Source organism: Pinus tabuliformis, chromosome 9, assembly GCF_031772625.1.
Source record: "Pinus tabuliformis cultivar Carrire ecotype Pingquan chromosome 9, CPIR1, whole genome shotgun sequence".
Taxonomy (NCBI): domain Eukaryota; kingdom Viridiplantae; phylum Streptophyta; class Pinopsida; order Pinales; family Pinaceae; genus Pinus; species Pinus tabuliformis.
Genome location: NC_142307.1, coordinates 1,385,603,223 through 1,385,613,562, shown reverse-complemented (window position 1 = coordinate 1,385,613,562; position 10,340 = coordinate 1,385,603,223).

The following is a 10,340-nucleotide window of genomic DNA, read 5'->3' as shown; positions in this document are numbered from 1 at the left end:
AGTGGTTACCCTCACCTTCCCCTCTACCTCTCTCTTCGTCCTTCGTCTTTATTTCCCGTGCTTTTTGTTGAAAATCATATTAAAGCCCTTTTCAAGCCTCAGGCATCAATACACAAAACCTTATAAAACCCGCGCCCACATGACCACATGCCCCCATAAAGTCTTCACTGTAACCCCAACCCAACGTTTCCCTATCACACCTGACGATATCAGCGCGATTTAAACCCCGCCGTCTAATCATCTCCGACGCGATTGGACGACATCCGCTTCCCCCACAACCAAAACATAGCGGCGCTTTAACGCGGGATGGAGGGTAGTTTCCATCCTTCCCTCGTCGCCACGTGTCACCCTTTGAATGGTATCGCGCGCCATTGTACTTTTACCACCGTAGGCCCTAAAGTGGTGCAATTAATACTGCCCGCCACCGAAACCATTGTTCCCGCCTGCTAACTCCCACGCGTCTCTTTTGCCCAATGACCGTGGGATCTATCCACCCAAGATCCAATGACTCATGATCATCTTGCTCCTGCTTCCTCCCGATACCTTCCGTCGAGCCATCTTCACCGTTTATCCGCTTGATCCGACGCCTGATTTCCTTCCTCCGTCCTGCTCATACATCCACCATGCAGTCCACTTGCCCTGACCATCCCGTGCACCCGAAGGACAAAGATGACCGTCTACCAGTACTTGGTGCATTTCCTCTCCAACCACCGCATTCAACAGACTGTATACTCAAGAAGAAGAAGGACAAGGCTTGAGCAGATAACTTCATTCAACAGGTATGGGGTTTCATCCTATACGACACTTCACCTGCCCGAGAGGACAGTAGAGCACAGGAAAGGATCATATTCATCCGCTACAGCAAGCAACTGCACTCAGAAGTTCTGCCAGGCATTTAAAGCGGTTGGTGGTCAATTATGACCCCTCCACACTTAGAATGTCCGAGTGCCTTTGTAATGAAACTCTATATATACCTAGAAATCAGATGTAATCAGGGTTGATGGTCGTTGTTTTGATGTAAGGTTCAACTTCTGGAGACTGTAACTATTTTGATACCTGCAGCGTCTCGTCTTCATTTTCAGCTAATACAAGCTTCTTTTGCTGTCAATTGCTCACTTTTCATGTATCTACTTTTCCAAGCTGTGCCTGATATACTGTGTTTTTGAACTCTTGATGTTTAGCATTAGAGAAGTTGTCATCCTATCTCTGTGTTGAAATCTTGTAAGTATCAATGAATGAGTTATTGAGGTCTCTTCTCACCTAATGCCAGAGAGCTTTCATCCTGTCTGTGTATTAGGGGATTAGACTTGCAGACTTCTTTACTGTTGCAGTCAGCCATTGCAGGGTCCTGTGCATCTGCTGGTGTGGTCAGTATTCTCCACATTCACCAAATCCTTAAACTGTGAGTAATTGGTGGTCTAAAGCCTTGTACTCTGGGGGTGTTCACGCATGTCTAGGGTCAAGCAAAGTAGGAGGGGTTATCTGGCTTGAACAAGCATCATTCCTTCCATTCATCCACCTGCAACATTAAGTTGAATTCGTAATGTCCCGAGCATCTCCGAGCTACGACCTAGGAGAGTTTCTTGGGGTGATAACATTAATTGGTTCCATTTCCTAGGAGAGGAGATTGAAGCTCAGCTTCCCTGGGAGAATGACACAGTTCCAGCTTTGATGATAGACAAAGTCTGGACACATTTCTGGTTGTAATCATCTATCTGGCGACTCTACTGGAAGACCAACCTTTGGCGACTCCACATCACAGTCCTGGCTCAGTTTGTGAGGTATACTCGGAGAAATCCTCAGAAATCACCAGCTGACCCAGTGCCTGACCCTGAGAATATTGTTAAGCAAAGGAAAACATCACAGAAAGGAGCATCAGGATCAAGTAAGCCTAAAAAATCTTATGAATCTTTGCATGAAAGGCTGGTAGCTGAACATGCACAGTTTGAAGATATAGAGGCTAGCATTGTTAGTGAAGAAATACTTGCAGAGATTTATAAAGCTCCTTGTTCATTCAGTTCCCCTTTGGATCTTAGTCCAAAGAAAGCATCCCATACAGTCCATCACATCCCTTTGTCTCTGCCATATATTTCATTACTGCCTACCACTCCATCTACCAGTATCCTCCCACCTACCCCAGTCATGGCTAGCCAGCAAGCTCCCACAAAGATGGAAAGAATCATAGCTGTTAGGTATGGACCTCTGGTCTTTCCGGTTCCCTTGAATGCCATGCCTGCAGGAGAATATCAAAAATATATGCCTAAATTCACTGGTATAGTGTTATGAAACCAGCTCAAGAAAAAGATAGAAAAGATAGATCAACGCCTTAGAATTCAGCCTCTTCGAGGGGGCAACCTCCTTTACATTACATAAATGAGCCATTCTTGGATGATTCAAATGACAAAACCTCCTTTCTATATATAGGAGTCTAAGGAGTCACAATATAACCTAGCTGACCTAACAATAATAATATAAAGCCACAAAAATAACAATATAGGGATTCTATGGGGCACAGTAATAAAAATATGGGGACAATAGGGGCACAACAATATTAATAAGGGATAAAACTACAATAGTAATGGGGTAATCACTAGTATTATAGGGACCTATCATGCCCCTCTCCTTCAAAAAAAGTTTTGTCCTCAATGCTTGAGTAGTTTTGGATGCTTCTGTATAAAATTCTCATCCTCCCATGTGGAATCTTCAACAGATAAGTTCTTCCACTTGATGAGATACTCTGAGATTGATCGATTTCATAGCTGTTGAGTTCTTGTTTCTGTGACTGCTTCCGGTTCCAATATAATTTTTCCTTCCTCGTCAAGTTCTGGTAATATTGTTTGAACTGGGAGCTTGTCGCCTATAACCTTCTTTAAACATGAAACATGGAAAACTGGGTGCACTCGAGAAGCTGCAGGAAGCTCCAATTTGTATGCCATAGTACCAATCTTTTGCAACACCTTGTACGGACCATAATACTTTGGTGATAATTTATTATCCTTCTTAGCTTGCTTGAGGGACATTTGTTTATATGGTTGTAGCTGTAGGAATACCCAATCACCTACATCAAAACTTCTTTCGCTGCGATGTTGATCTACCTGTTGTTTCATTCTATTATGTGCCAACACGAGGTTATCCTTTAAGAGTTGGAGGACTTGTTGTTGATGTTCGATGTGATGTTCCACTGCTTGAACCTTAGAATTTTCTCTTAAATATGATGTGATGGATGGTGGCTGATATCCATAAAGTGCCATAAATGGGGTCATTTTTGTTGCTGTATGGAAGGAAGTGTTATACCACCATTCAGCCAGAGGCAACCATTTGACCCATTGTGTCTGTTTATCAGATACAAAGCAACGAAGATATCCTTCCAAACATTTGTTTACTATCTCAGTTTGCCCATCAGATTGAGGATGATAAGATGAGCTATGAGCTAACTGAGTACCAAGACAAGAAAATAATTCTGTCCAAAAATTTCCAGTGAAAATTGGATCTCTGTCACTTACAATAATCTTTGGGTTTCCATGTAGCTTTTGAATTGTTTCCATAATGCAGTAGAAACTGTACTGGCTTTAAATGGATGTGATAATGCACAAAAGTGTGCATACTTGGTAAGTCTGTCAACTACACCATGATGACACTCTTTCCCTCAGACTTGGGTAAACCTGTGATAAAATCCATTGAAACCTCCTCCCAACGTTGGCTTGGAATGGATAAAGGTTGTAATAGACCCAGGTCTTAATTGTTTCAACTTTATTTTGTTGGCAAACCAAACATTCCGCCACAAACTTTTGAATATCTGATTTAAGGCCATCCCAAAAAAATTCCTTCTTAACCCTGTGGTAAGTTTTTAAAAATCCTGAGTGCCCTCCTAAGGGAGAAGTGTGCAATTCCATAAGAATCTTTTGTTTGAGTTGGGAATTCTTACAGAGGTATAAGCGATCTTTGTACCATAACGAATCATTTTGCCAGCTAAATGTATCAGATGTACTGGAATCTTGTTGTAACTTTCGAATAAGTGCCCACACTTCTTCATCATTCTTCCATTCCTCCCTTGCTTCGTTTATCCAATCTGGTTGGATAATAGAAATGGCGCACAACAATGCTTCCACATCCTCATCCTTTCTTGAGAGTGCATCTGCCACCACATTTTGCTTCCCTTTTTTGTAGATGATTTCAAAGTCATAACCCAACATCTTTGTGACCCACTTTTGTTGCTCTTCAGAGGATAATCTTTGTTCTAAAAAGTATTTAAGGCTATCATGATCCGTTTTTACCTTGAAGTGTCTTCCCATTAGGTAGGGTCGCCATTTCTTAAGTGCATGTAGTATTGCCAACATTTCCTTCTCATAAATAGCTTTGTGTAAAAACTTTCCCTTGATTGGACGACTTTCAAAAGCAATGGGTCTTTCATCTTGCATTAAAAAACACCAATTCCATTTCCTGAAGCATCACATTCCACAATAAAGGTTTTTGTGAAGTCTGGTGTAGCTAAGACCGGTGCTTGGCACATTGCCTCTTTAAGATGTTCGAAGGCCTTTGTTGCTTCTGGAGTCCATGAAAATGCATCTTTCTTCAATAATGTTGTTAGAGGTGCTGCTATTCTCCCATAATTCTTAACAAACTTGTGATAATACCCTGTCAACCCGAGAAATCCTCGCAGATGCTTTATGGATGTGGGGATTTTCCATTCCTTAATGGCTTTAATTTTGCTAGGGTCTACCTTAACTCCTTCATGAGATACAATATGACCCAGATATTCCACCTCTTGTACTCCAAAGAAACATTTGGATCTTTTTGCATATAATTGTTTCTCCTCCAATAGTTGTAGCACCCTGTCAACATGTTCAACATGATCCTTCCAAGACTTGCTGTAGATTAGTATATCATCAAAAAATACTAACACAAATTTTCTAAGGAAGGGTTTGAAAATGGAATTCATCAAACCTTGAAATGTAGAAGGTGCATTGGTAAGGCCAAAAGGCATGACCAAAAATTCATAATGACCCTCATGAGTTCTAAATGCTATTTTTGGAATGTCTTCAGTCTTCATTCTGATTTGATGATATCCTGAACGAAGATCCAACTTGGTGAAGTAAATTGATCCATGCAATTCATCCAATAATTCATCAATGACAGGAATGGGAAACTTATCTTTAATAGTGAGCTTGTTGAGCTCCCTATAATCCGGACACATGCGCCATGATCCATCCTTCTTGTGCACCAATACTACTGGAGCAGAGAAAGAACTTTGACTAGGTTGAATTATACCAGCCTCTAGCATTTCTGCAACCATACGTTCACTCTTTTGGGCATAGGGATATCTGTACGGCCTGATGTTTGGAGGAACACTTCCTGGAATCAGATGAATAGCATGATCATGATCACGAATAGGTGGGAGACCTTTGGGAGTCTCAAATACCTTGGAATGATTGTCCAAGACTTTTTGGAGATCTGGAGAAATAGATGATTCCGATGTGGAAACATCTAGCGAACATAATTGTGCAATTACACCTCTTTGTTCCTTTTTTAGAAGCTTTGTCATACTGTTAGAGCTGATTATCTTTCCCGGTTTCCCTGCAATACCCCTTAATTCAACTTCCTTTCCTTCCACAGAAAATTTCATGAAAAGTTCTTGAAAATTAAAAGCTATTGTACCCAAGGATTGTAGCCATTGGACTCCTAGTACAACATCAGCACCTCCCATTGGAATGGAAAGCATTGGGCTAGTCAATACATATTCTCCCATGGATAGCTTGATATTATGGCACTTTCCAGAGCAATTTATTGTTCCTCCATTTGCAATCATCACTTGACACTCTGGTGCTGGATATAGGAAGCAATTCAATTCTTTTGCTACCTTACAATGAATAAAATTGTGGGTACTTCCTAAATCAATCAACACTATTACCTTTTTCTTCTTGATTTGTCCTTCTATCTTGATGGTTTGAGGAGTGGTAATTCCAGCCAATGCATTACAAGATATGGTTAGATTCATTTCTTCTTTATCTAGGCTTTGTTCCTGGAGTATATCCTCTTCCTTTGACCTTTCTTGCTCCTTTTCTTCTTCCTCTTCACAATCTATGTAGAATAATTTCTTCTCAGCACACTTATGACCTTTAGTGTATTTGCTATCACAACTGTAACAAAGCCCTTTTGCTCTTTTTTCTTCCAATTGTTGTGGTGTCAACCTTATAGGTTGTGGAAGGCTAGGGGCAACAACACTTCCATCTTTATAGTTGTGAGTGGTATGCTTCCTAGTTGCCATAATTTTGCTTTCCATTTTTCTTGCTAACCTGAATGCCTTCTCTAATGAATCAGGTTCCCAAAGGCGAACATCATGTTGGATATTATCCTTTAAAGTCCCTATGAACACATCAATCCTATGCTCCTCTGGAATATTTTTTACCCTTATGTTCAATTTTTGAAACTCCTCAATGTGCTCCATTATTGAACCCTTTTGTTTGAGACTTATCAATTGGCTAAAAAAAGTGTTGCTTTTTGTATCCTCATAATGTGCTGTCAATTCTTCCGTAAAAATTGCCCAAGTGATAATTTTTTTACGAGAGCAAAGCCATTGATACCATACAAACTGATTTGGTTCCAAATATAAAGTTGCAATACATACCTTTTGTGTGTTTTGCACATTATTGAGATCGAAAAATTGCTCCATCTGTAATATCCATGTTGCGGGATCCTTGCCATCAAACTTCCTCATATCGATTTTTGGAATATGGTGGGTCTTCGATCCAACATTAGAGTCTATGGAATCATGATTAACATTTCTTTTGTTCTCATCATGAGTTTCCTTTACTACCCTTTCACCATTAGTGACCATTTCTTGTAGCAACTTATTCATATTTATCTTCAATTCTTCCATGTCTGTCTTCAAATCTATCTTCAAATCGTCCATCTTAGCTTCCACGTCATTCATCTTAGCTTCTACGCCTTTCTTTAAACAATCCATATTAACTTCTATGCCTTTCTTTAAACCATCCATCTTAGCTTCTACATCTTTCTTTAAACCATCCATCTTAGATTATGTTCCTTTTTGTGCAAGTGACACTTGTTGCACTTGGCCTCGTAATTTTGATATATCATGTTGCATTTCTTCCTCTTCTTCATGAGTCATGCTAGAGCTTTCAGTTTTCCTACTAGGTGTTTGCATTTTATCTCCTCGAGGCATCAATTACCGATAATAATGCTTTACTATGCCCTTTGAATTCCTTCAAACTAATTTTTCAAACCAAGCTTATGCAAAAATAAAAAAAAACTACACACATTTTTTCACTTTGTAGGAGCCTGATATTGAATTTGATATATCTTTGTAATTTTGGATCATCCAATTATGAAATTGTGACCTGTAGTAGCCCTCTACATCCTCTTTCCAATTCCACCGGTCTGATCCAAATTGGATTCTCCAAGAAAGAGTTATGCACAATCTCCCACAGTGACCTGATTATAGACTAGTTCAGTAGAGGGAACTTGTACGATGTGCCACGAGTCACTGTTTCGACTTTTGGATCTGAAAAATATATACAAGAAACTACAGTCCGTCCTCTTTCTGTAACTTCTTACAAAATTTCAATGCAATGTTAAGAAAGAAAGTTATGACGATTTTCCCCAGGTCACCTGTTTGGAATGTAATTCAGGAGTCTGCAAAAAGACCAACTTCCTCAGATCATATCTCCGCAAATATAGCGCAAAAAGCTCTGAAATTTGGACCCGAGATTCAGTGTGATTTCTTCTCAAATGGTTTTTTTTTTAGCTTATTAAATGTCGCAGAAAAAAAGTTATAGCGAATATGCCACGATGACCTGTTTGGAGCAGCGAAACCCTAGAATCTAAAGCTCTGATACCAAATGTTATGGAACCAGCTCAAGAAAAAGATAGAAAAGATAGATCAATGCCTTAGAATTCAGCTTCTTCAAGGGGGAAACCTCCTTTAAATTACATAAATGAGCCATTCTTGGATGATTCAAATGACAAAACCTCCTTTCTATATATAGGAGTCTAAGGAGTCACAATATAACCCAGCCGACCTAACAATAACAATTTAAAGCCAGAAAAATACAATAGAGGGATTCTATGGGGCACAGTAATAAAAATATGGGGACAATAGGGGCATAACAATATTAATAAGGGATATAAATACAATAGTAATGGGGTAATCACTAGTATTATAGGGACTTATCATACAGAGGGAGTAACAGCTGAAGAACACCTTCAGTCTTTTTATAGTTATGCTGATAACCTAGACATCAGTGAAAACGATGTGTGAATGAGAGTGCTTGTCCAGAGCCTTGATGGTGAGGCTAGAAAGTGGTTCACAGAATTGACCCCTAGGTCTATAGTAGACATTGAAGCCTTAGATGATGTATTTTTGAAGCATTGGGGGGATAAGAAAGACTTGTTATACTATCATACTGAGTTTGGTAACCTGAAGAGGGAAAATGGGGAATCATTGCTTGATTTTAATAAAAGATTCAATCGTATGTATAGTAAGATACCAGCTGAAGTAAAGCCTACCCCCACCTCTGCCAAACTTGCCTATGCCAGTGCTTTTGACTCTAATTTTTTCCTACTATTGAGAGAAAGAAGATGTGCTACTCTAGCTGAAATGCAAGATGCAGCCCTAGAGGTAGAATCAAATATCATGGCTGCAGAGAAACTCAAAAGTCAAGCTGATAGAAGGAGGCAGAGAGGTGAGACTTCTTCTTCTTCTGCTTCATCTTCAGAACCTAAGTTAGACAAAATGACTAAAATGATAGAGTCATTGGCTGCTGAAATATCTAAGCTGAAGCTTGAGCAGAGCTCAGGAAAGACAAGGCTTCCAAACACATTTGCTCCAAGAAACCAAAATCCATTTAGAAGAGCAAATGAATAGTTGCAAATCATTCAGAGGGGTAAAGAAGCGAATGAAGAACAAAAAGTTAAGGCTCCTTTCCAAAATGTAGTCATGGAGGAGGAGCAGTTTCAAGAGGAGGACAAGATTCATTGCATGGAAGATAAAGGCAGTGCTACCTTTTTGACATTGGCTGCCTATGAAGAATCATTGCTGCAGGACCAAAATAGTCAAAGGTGGGACAAAGAGGCTCTTCTGCAGACTGATGAACAGCAAAGATACAATCTGAGGTCAAAAGCAAACAATGTCAAGGAGAATCTTGCACAAAACGCTGTTGTCCCAACAGAGCAACAGAATATCAGACAGAAAATATCAGCAGCTGATCCAGTCATCCTCAAAGCACCAACTCAAGAGGTAAGAGGTTCGGACAAGCTCCCTTCCCCTTTCAACTTTGAATCGGAAGTCTAGAAATTAAAAATATCTATACCTCTAGCAGAAATTGCAAAGAGTGAAGTTTTTAAAAAACCTATTCTTGATGCTCTTGAGCCTAAAGCCTCACAAGCCCCCACCGACTATGTAAATTTGCAAGATGATAAGCCTGCAGTTGTGCTTAGCCCGATGACCGAACCTGCTGATGATAATTCTCCATCATTTTATGTCTCCTTGACCATTCATGACAAAATTCTCCATAATTTCCTGCTAGACACAGGGGCCAGCCATAATCTGATGCCTAAAGCTGTCATGGAAGAGTTTTGTCTTGATATCACCAGACCATATCATGATCTATTCACCTTTGATTCAAGAAAAATAAAATGCCTAGGATTAATCAAAGACCTGGCCATTACCCTAACTCAGCTGCCCATGAAGAGCATGGTGATGGACATTGTGGTAACAAATATCCCTCCTAAGTTTGGCATGCTGTTGTCCAGAGGGTGGGTTAAGAGACTAGGTGGGACATTGCAGAATGATCTATCTTATGCCACTATCCCAGTTTTTGGAGGAGAAAGCAGGAGATTGTATATAGAAGCACAGTTGGCATACATCATCAGAGAAGAATCCTTCCAATCATCCCATTTATGCTGTGGACACTGATTTTGGAGCATGTATTCTCCAAATTGAAAAATCCCAGAAGGCCTCATTGCAGCTCAAGAAACAAATAGTTTAGGCCAAGAGAGAGCAAGGAAGTCAGGTTTGGGAGATGTTCTTTGATGGAGCATGTTCCAGGGAGGTCGCAGGAGTAGGGGTAGTGCTAATATCCCAAAAACAAGAAAGCACACATCTGTCTTTTAAGTTGTCTTTCCAAGTCACAAACAATGTAGCAGAGTATGAGGCTCTGATATTGGGCCTTAATGCAGCTAGAGACAGAGGAATCAGGAACATAGAGGTGTTTGGAGATGTTGATCTTATTATTCAGCAAGTGAACAGAACTTTTCAAGCAAAGGACCCAAGGTTGAAAGCATACAGAGATGAGGTATGGAGACTTAAAGATTCTTTTGAT